This window comes from Salmo salar, chromosome 27 (assembly GCF_965601325.2).
Source record: "Salmo salar chromosome 27, fSalSal1, whole genome shotgun sequence".
Classification (NCBI taxonomy): Eukaryota; Metazoa; Chordata; class Actinopteri; order Salmoniformes; family Salmonidae; genus Salmo; species Salmo salar.
The window spans coordinates 46,075,001-46,085,406 of NC_138317.1; the positions used below are offsets into that span (position 1 = coordinate 46,075,001).

Consider the following 10,406-nt stretch of genomic DNA (forward strand, 5'->3'; position numbering starts at 1 on the left):
ATACTCTGAAATTATCCCCCTTTAACACCTTCCTCCTTAAACCCCTGTGCCAACGTTGCTTTACCTCCACTATACTGTTATCATGTCCTAGTGTTTACCTCCACTATACTGTTATCATGTCCTAGTGTTTACCTCCACCATACTGTTATCATGTCCTAGTGTTTACCTCCACCATGCTGTTATCATGTCCTAGTGTTTACCTCCACCATACTGTTATCATGTCCTAGTGTTTACCTCCACCATACTGTTATCATGTCCTAGTGTTTACCTCCACTATACTGTTATCATGTCCTAGTGTTTACCTCCACCATGCTGTTATCATGTCCTAGTGTTTACCTCCACTATACTGTTATCATGTCCTAGTGTTTACCTCCACCATACTGTTATCATGTCCTAGTGTTTACCTCCACCATGCTGTTATCATGTCCTAGTGTTTACCTCCACCATACTGTTATCATGTCCTAGTGTTTACCTCCACCATACTGTTATCATGTCCTAGTGTTTACCTCCACCATACTGTTATCATGTCCTAGTGTTTACCTCCACCATGCTGTTATCATGTCCTAGTGTTTACCTCCACCATGCTGTTATCATGTCCTAGTGTTTACCTCCACCATACTGTTATCATGCCCTAGTGTTTACCTCCACCATGCTGTTATCATGTCCTAGTGTTTACCTCCACCATGCTGTTATCATGTCCTAGTGTTTACCTCCACTATACTGTTATCATGCCCTAGTGTTTACCTCCACCATGCTGTTATCATGTCCTAGTGTTTACCTCCACTATACTGTTATCATGTCCTAGTGTTTACCTCCACCATACTGTTATCATGCCTGTTATCATACCTAACTACTTCTTCAACACATGTCAATAGCCTTCTCATCATTGGTGGGAAACACACTATACATGTTCTTGTTTTACACCAACTGTTATATTAGGTTTCTGATTCAAAAAGGAAAGGTAATGTTCTGGGGCCCAAACCCCCCCCCCTAAGGCTTAGTTCACGGGTTAGAACCAGGTAAACCGGGCCCCATTATCCGATCCTTAACTCTCCAGCTCTCCCACCGCCGCTACTAGAATGTAGCTGACTTCCTGCTTATTGCCTGATTGTTTCCTGAAGCCAGTGAAACCTAGCTAGCATTGTGGTCGATATGCAATCCTGTCTAGACACAATAGGCACAATCTCTTAACTAATCTTGTTCTGAATGTGATGATGAATACAGAAACTCTCTCTCTCTCTCTTTTCTTGTACATAGTTTAATTCAGCGCATTGAAACTGTAGCTTGGAATAATAAAAAATAAAAAAAAGAATTTATCAATAAAATGAACAAATGTGACTCGCTCTCTGTTTCTGTTTATGATGGCTCATTTGTTTTTGGCACAAACTAAAATACCAGCTCTACCTCTCTATAATAGACACCAGTGAAGGGTTTATAATACCAGCTCTACCTCTCTATAATCGACACCAGTGAATGGTTTATTATACCAGCTCTATCTCTCTATAATAGACACCAGTGAAGGGTTTATTATACCAGCTCTATCTCTCTATAATAGACACCAGTGAAGGGTTTATAATACCAGCTCTATCTCTCTATAATAGACAGCAGTGAAGGGTTTATAATACCAGCTCTACCTCTATAATAGACACCAGTGAAGGGTTTATAATACCAGCTCTATCTCTCTATAATAGACACCAGTAAAGGGTTTATAATACCAGCTCTACCTCTCTATAATAGACACCAGTGAAGGGTTAATAATACCAGCTCTACCTCTCTATAATAGACACCAGTGAAGGGTTTATAATACCAGCTCTATCTCTCTATAATAGACACCAGTGAAGGGTTTATAATACCAGCTCTATCTCTATAATAGACACCAGTGAAGGGTTTATAATACCAGCTCTATCTCTCTATAATAGACACCAGTGAAGGGTTAGGGTTTATAATACCAGCTCTATCTCTCTATAATAGACACCAGTGAAGGGTTAGGGTTTATAATACCAGCTCTATCTCTCTATAATAGACACCAGTGAATGGTTAGGGTTTATAATACCAGCTCTACCTCTCTATAATAGACACCAGTGAAGGGTTAGGGTTTATAATACCAGCTCTACCTCTCTATAATAGACACCAGTGAAGGGTTTATAATACCAGCTCTATCTCTCTATAATAGACACCAGTGAAGGGTTTATAATACCAGCTCTATCTCTATAATAGACACCAGTGAAGGGTTTATAATACCAGCTCTATCTCTCTATAATAGACACCAGTGAAGGGTTAGGGTTTATAATACCAGCTCTATCTCTCTATAATAGACACCAGTGAAGGGTTTATAATACCAGCTCTATCTCTCTATAATAGACACCAGTGAAGGGTTAGGGTTTATAATACCAGCTCTACCTCTCTATAATAGACACCAGTGAAGGGTTTATAATACCAGCTCTACCTCTCTATAATAGACACCAGTGAATGGTTAGGGTTTATAATACCAGCTCTACCTCTCTATAATAGACACCAGTGAAGGGTTTATAATACCAGCTCTACCTCTCTATAATAGACACCAGTGAAGGGTTTATAATACCAGCTCTATCTCTATAATAGACACCAGTGAAGGGTTTATAATACCAGCTCTATCTCTCTATAATAGACACCAGTGAAGGGTTTATAATACCAGCTCTACCTCTCTATAATAGACACCAGTGAAGGGTTTATAATACCAGCTCTATCTCTCTATAATAGACACCAGTGAAGGGTTTATAATACCAGCTCTATCTCTATAATAGACACCAGTGAAGGGTTTATAATACCAGCTCTATCTCTCTATAATAGACACCAGTGAAGGGTTAGGGTTTATAATACCAGCTCTATCTCTCTATAATAGACACCAGTGAAGGGTTTATAATACCAGCTCTATCTCTCTATAATAGACACCAGTGAAGGGTTAGGGTTTATAATACCAGCTCTACCTCTCTATAATAGACACCAGTGAAGGGTTTATAATACCAGCTCTACCTCTCTATAATAGACACCAGTGAATGGTTAGGGTTTATAATACCAGCTCTACCTCTCTATAATAGACACCAGTGAAGGGTTTATAATACCAGCTCTATCTCTCTATAATAGACACCAGTGAAGGGTTTATAATACCAGCTCTACCTCTCTATAATAGACACCAGTGAAGGGTTTATAATACCAGCTCTATCTCTCTATAATAGACACCAGTGAAGGGTTTATTATACCAGCTCTATCTCTCTATAATAGACACCAGTGAAGGGTTTATAATACCAGCTCTACCTCTCTATAATAGACAGCAGTGAAGGGTTTATAATACCAGCTCTACCTCTCTATAATAGACACCAGTGAAGGGTTAGGGTTTATAATACCAGCTCTATCTCTCTATAATAGACACCAGTGAAGGGTTTATAATACCAGCTCTACCTCTCTATAATAGACACCAGTGAAGGGTTTATAATACCAGCTCTACCTCTCTATAATAGACACCAGTGAATGGTTAGGGTTTATAATACCAGCTCTACCTCTCTATAATAGACACCAGTGAAGGGTTAGGGTTTATAATACCAGCTCTACCTCTCTATAATAGACACCAGTGAAGGGTTTATAATACCAGCTCTACCTCTCTATAATAGACACCAGTGAATGGTTAGGGTTTATAATACCAGCTCTACCTCTCTATAATAGACACCAGTGAAGGGTTTATAATACCAGCTCTACCTCTCTATAATAGACACCAGTGAAGGGTTTATAATACCAGCTCTATCTCTATAATAGACACCAGTGAAGGGTTTATAATACCAGCTCTATCTCTCTATAATAGACACCAGTGAAGGGTTTATAATACCAGCTCTACCTCTCTATAATAGACACCAGTGAAGGGTTTATAATACCAGCTCTATCTCTCTATAATAGACACCAGTGAAGGGTTTATAATACCAGCTCTATCTCTATAATAGACACCAGTGAAGGGTTTATAATACCAGCTCTATCTCTCTATAATAGACACCAGTGAAGGGTTAGGGTTTATAATACCAGCTCTATCTCTCTATAATAGACACCAGTGAAGGGTTTATAATACCAGCTCTATCTCTCTATAATAGACACCAGTGAAGGGTTAGGGTTTATAATACCAGCTCTACCTCTCTATAATAGACACCAGTGAAGGGTTTATAATACCAGCTCTACCTCTCTATAATAGACACCAGTGAATGGTTAGGGTTTATAATACCAGCTCTACCTCTCTATAATAGACACCAGTGAAGGGTTTATAATACCAGCTCTATCTCTCTATAATAGACACCAGTGAAGGGTTTATAATACCAGCTCTACCTCTCTATAATAGACACCAGTGAAGGGTTTATAATACCAGCTCTATCTCTCTATAATAGACACCAGTGAAGGGTTTATTATACCAGCTCTATCTCTCTATAATAGACACCAGTGAAGGGTTTATAATACCAGCTCTACCTCTCTATAATAGACAGCAGTGAAGGGTTTATAATACCAGCTCTACCTCTCTATAATAGACACCAGTGAAGGGTTAGGGTTTATAATACCAGCTCTACCTCTCTATAATAGACACCAGTGAAGGGTTAATAATACCAGCTCTACCTCTCTATAATAGACACCAGTGAAGGGTTTATAATACCAGCTCTACCTCTCTATAATAGACACCAGTGAAGGGTTTATAATACCAGCTCTACCTCTCTATAATAGACACCAGTGAATGGTTAGGGTTTATAATACCAGCTCTACCTCTCTATAATAGACACCAGTGAAGGGTTAGGGTTTATAATACCAGCTCTACCTCTCTATAATAGACACCAGTGAAGGGTTTATAATACCAGCTCTATCTCTCTATAATAGACACCAGTGAAGGGTTTATAATACCAGCTCTATCTCTATAATAGACACCAGTGAAGGGTTTATAATACCAGCTCTATCTCTCTATAATAGACACCAGTGAAGGGTTAGGGTTTATAATACCAGCTCTATCTCTCTATAATAGACACCAGTGAAGGGTTTATAATACCAGCTCTATCTCTCTATAATAGACACCAGTGAAGGGTTTATAATACCAGCTCTACCTCTCTATAATAGACACCAGTGAAGGGTTTATAATACCAGCTCTACCTCTCTATAATAGACACCAGTGAATGGTTAGGGTTTATAATACCAGCTCTACCTCTCTATAATAGACACCAGTGAAGGGTTTATAATACCAGCTCTATCTCTCTATAATAGACACCAGTGAAGGGTTTATAATACCAGCTCTACCTCTCTATAATAGACACCAGTGAAGGGTTTATAATACCAGCTCTATCTCTCTATAATAGACACCAGTGAAGGGTTTATTATACCAGCTCTATCTCTCTATAATAGACACCAGTGAAGGGTTTATAATACCAGCTCTACCTCTCTATAATAGACAGCAGTGAAGGGTTTATAATACCAGCTCTACCTCTCTATAATAGACACCAGTGAAGGGTTAGGGTTTATAATACCAGCTCTATCTCTCTATAATAGACACCAGTGAAGGGTTTATAATACCAGCTCTCTCTCTCTATAATAGACACCAGTGAAGGGTTAGGGTTTATAATACCAGCTCTACCTCTCTATAATAGACACCAGTGAAGGGTTTATAATACCAGCTCTACCTCTCTATAATAGACACCAGTGAAGGGTTTATAATACCAGCTCTATCTCTATAATAGACACCAGTGAAGGGTTTATAATACCAGCTCTATCTCTCTATAATAGACACCAGTGAAGGGTTTATAATACCAGCTCTATCTCTATATAATAGACACCAGTGAAGGGTTTATAATACCAGCTCTACCTCTCTATAATAGACACCAGTGAAGGGTTTATAATACCAGCTCTACCTCTCTACAATAGACACCAGTGAAGGGTTTATAATACCAGCTCTATCTCTCTATAATAGACACCAGTGAAGGGTTTATAATACCAGCTCTATCTCTCTATAATAGACACCAGTGAAGGGTTTATAATACCAGCTCTATCTCTCTATAATAGACACCAGTGAAGGGTTAGGGTTTATAATACCAGCTCTATCTCTCTATAATAGACACTAGTGAAGGGTATATAATACCAGCTCTACCTCTCTATAATAGACACCAGTGAAGGGTTTATTATACCAGCTCTATCTCTCTATAATAGACACCAGTGAAGGTTTAGGGTTTATAATACCAGCTCTACCTCTCTATAATAGACACCAGTGAAGGGTTAGGGTTTATAATACCAGCTCTATCTCTCTATAATAGACACCAGTGAAGGGTTTATAATACCTGCTCTCTCTCTCTATAATAGACACCAGTGAAGGGTTTATAATACCAGCTCTATCTCTCTATAATAGACACCAGTGAAGGGTTTATAATACCAGCTCTACCTCTCTATAATAGACACCAGTGAAGGGTTAGGGTTCATAATACCAGCTCTACCTCTCTATAATAGACACCAGTGAAGGGTTTATAATACCAGCTCTACCTCTCTATAATAGACACCAGTGAAGGGTTTATAATACCAGCTCTACCTCTCTATAATAGACACCAGTTAAGGGTTTATAATACCAGCTCTATCTCTCTAATAGACACCAGTAAAGGGTTTATAATACCAGCTCTACCTCTCTATAATAGACACCAGTGAAGGGTTTATAATACCAGCTCTACCTCTCTATAATAGACACCAGTGAAGGGTTAGGGTTTATAATACCAGCTCTACCTCTATAATAGACACCAGTGAAGGGTTTATAATACCAGCTCTATCTCTCTATAATAGACACCAGTAAAGGGTTTATAATACCAGCTCTACCTCTCTATAATAGACACCAGTGAAGGGATAGGGTTTATAATACCAGCTCTACCTCTCTATAATAGACACCAGTGAAGGGTTAATAATACCAGCTCTACCTCTCTATAATAGACACCAGTGAAGGGTTTATAATACCAGCTCTACCTCTCTATAATAGACACCAGTGAAGGGTTTATAATACCAGCTCTACCTCTCTATAATAGACACCAGTGAATGGTTAGGGTTTATAATACCAGCTCTACCTCTCTATAATAGACACCAGTGAAGGGTTAGGGTTTATAATACCAGCTCTATCTCTCTATAATAGACACCAGTGAAGGGTTTATAATACCAGCTCTATCTCTCTATAATAGACACCAGTGAAGGGTTTATAATACCAGCTCTATCTCTATAATAGACACCAGTGAAGGGTTTATAATACCAGCTCTATCTCTCTATAATAGACACCAGTGAAGGGTTAGGGTTTATAATACCAGCTCTATCTCTCTATAATAGACACCAGTGAAGGGTTTATAATACCAGCTCTATCTCTCTATAATAGACACCAGTGAAGGGTTTATAATACCAGCTCTACCTCTCTATAATAGACACCAGTGAAGGGTTTATAATACCAGCTCTACCTCTCTATAATAGACACCAGTGAAGGGTTAGGGTTTATAATACCAGCTCTATCTCTCTATAATAGACACTAGTGAATGGTTAGGGTTTATAATACCAGCTCTACCTCTCTATAATAGACACCAGTGAAGGGTTAGGGTTTATAATACCAGCTCTATCTCTCTATAATAGACACCAGTGAAGGGTTTATAATACCAGCTCTATCTCTCTATAATAGACACCAGTGAAGGGTTTATAATACCAGCTCTATCTCTATAATAGACACCAGTGAAGGGTTTATAATACCAGCTCTATCTCTCTATAATAGACACCAGTGAAAGATTAGGGTTTATAATACCAGCTCTATCTCTCTATAATAGACACCAGTGAAGGGTTTATAATACCAGCTCTATCTCTCTATAATAGACACCAGTGAAGGGTTTATAATACCAGCTCTACCTCTCTATAATAGACACCAGTGAAGGGTTTATAATACCAGCTCTACCTCTCTATAATAGACACCAGTGAAGGGTTAGGGTTTATAATACCAGCTCTACCTCTCTATAATAGACACCAGTGAAGGGTATATTATACCAGCTCTATCTCTCTATAATAGACACCAGTGAAGGGTTAGGGTTTATAATACCAGCTCTACCTCTCTATAATAGACACCAGTGAAGGGTTAGGGTTTATAATACCAGCTCTATCTCTCTATAATAGACACCAGTGAAGGGTTTATAATACCTGCTCTCTCTCTCTATAATAGACACCAGTGAAGGGTTTATAATACCAGCTCTATCTCTCTATAATAGACACCAGTGAAGGGTTTATAATACCAGCTCTACCTCTCTATAATAGACACCAGTGAAGGGTTAGGGTTTATAATACCAGCTCTACCTCTCTATAATAGACACCAGTGAAGGGTTTATAATACCAGCTCTATCTCTCTATAATAGACACCAGTGAAGGGTTTATAATACCAGCTCTATCTCTCTATAATAGACACCAGTGAAGGGTTTATAATACCAGCTCTATCTCTCTATAATAGACACCAGTGAAGGGTTTATAATACCAGCTCTACCTCTCTATAACAGACACCAGTGAAGGGTTTATAATACCAGCTCTACCTCTCTATAATAGACACCAGTGAAGGGTTTATAATACCAGCTCTACCTCTCTATAATAGACACCAGTGAAGGGTTTATAATGCCAGCTCTATCTCTCTAATAGACACCAGTAAAGGGTTTATAATACCATCTCTACCTCTCTATAATAGACACCAGTGAAGGGTTTATAATACCAGCTCTACCTCTCTATAATAGACACCAGTGAAGGGTTAGGGTTTATAATACCAGCTCTACCTCTATAATAGACACCAGTGAAGGGTTTATAATACCAGCTCTATCTCTCTATAATAGACACCAGTAAAGGGTTTATAATACCAGCTCTACCTCTCTATAATAGACACCAGTGAAGGGATAGGGTTTATAATTCCAGCTCTACTTCTCTATAATAGACACCAGTGAAGGGTTAATAATACCAGCTCTACCTCTCTATAATAGACACCAGTGAAGGGTTTATAATACCAGCTCTATCTCTCTATAATAGACACCAGTGAAGGGTTTATAATACCAGCTCTACCTCTCTATAATAGACACCAGTGAAGGGTTTATAATACCAGCTCTACCTCTATAATAGACACCAGTGAAGGGTTAGGGTTTATAATACCAGCTCTAACTCTCTATAATAGACACCAGTGAAGGGTTTATAATACCAGCTCTATCTCTCTATAATAGACACCAGTGAAGGGTTTATTATACCAGCTCTATCTCTCTATAATAGACACCAGTGAAGGGTTTATAATACCAGCTCTATCTCTCTATAATAGACAGCAGTGAAGGGTTTATAATACCAGCTCTACCTCTCTATAATAGACACCAGTGAAGGGTTAGGGTTTATAATACCAGCTCTATCTCTCTATAATAGACACCAGTGAAGGGTTTATAATACCAGCTCTATCTCTCTATAATAGACACCAGTGAAGGGTTAGGGTTTATAATACCAGCTCTACCTCTCTATAATAGACACCAGTGAAGGGTTTATAATACCAGCTCTACCTCTCTATAATAGACACCAGTGAAGGGTTAGGGTTTGTAATACCAGCTCTAACTCTCTATAAGACACCAGTGAAGGGTTTATAATACCAGCTCTATCTCTCTATAATAGACACCAGTGAAGGGTTTATTATACCAGCTCTATCTCTCTATAATAGACACCAGTGAAGGGTTTATAATACCAGCTCTATCTCTCTATAATAGACACCAGTGAAGGGCAGTGCATTAGCCATGAAGGTTTATTCTAATGGAAAAGAGGAAGAGAGGACAGAGTAAAGAAATGCTCCTGGAAGTCATTATTTTAGCTTCTGAAATATTCTCTTAATTTCAACATTATTTTCATTTTGATACATTTAAATATCAGACAGAGAATTCACTGAACGTCACATTATGACCAGCCAAAACGGTCTCTCGTCAAGTCAGTCAACAACGTTGATCTCGATATAGATTTACCTTTCGGTAATGTGCAGTATTTTGCTGTCACTAAATATCACTGCTCCCCTGACTACTTGTTACTGAATATAAACATTGGGCAGTCTGTCCTTGCCATTAGTGGGTGTTGTATTTCCAGTGCCCACCAGGTGGCAGTGAGTGGTCTCTTTTTAAATGACACCTGCCTGTCAGTGACTGAATGACTCATGTTTGAACAGGCCTTATGTAACATTTGAGACGAGCTGGCCATAACGTTACGGTGTGACAAAGGGGTAGCTAGCTAGACCTAGAAAATGGAGGAAAAACAATTCCCAAGCCATTTTTACTAAAGCCTCACATTATAGCATACAGAAGGGGGTGGCCAAACATTTTGGCTTGGTGAGTCAAAATGACATCTGAGTGGTGAGCCCGACAGTG

At 38.8% G+C, this 10,406-nt stretch overlaps 1 protein-coding gene across 2 annotated transcripts in view; it reads left to right on the forward strand.

Annotated features, from left to right (window-relative positions):
* The window catches only part of pip4p2 (phosphatidylinositol-4,5-bisphosphate 4-phosphatase 2), a 46,306-nt gene extending 44,968 nt beyond the window's left edge, over window positions 1-1,338 (forward strand). For both annotated transcript variants that reach the window (XM_045709511.2, XM_014178845.3), the window contains one exon: window positions 1-1,338. This exon is cut by the window's left edge and continues 1,836 nt beyond it. The gene's annotated coding sequence lies outside the window, so the exon portion shown is untranslated.
* Window positions 1,339-10,406: the final 9,068 nt, after the last annotated feature.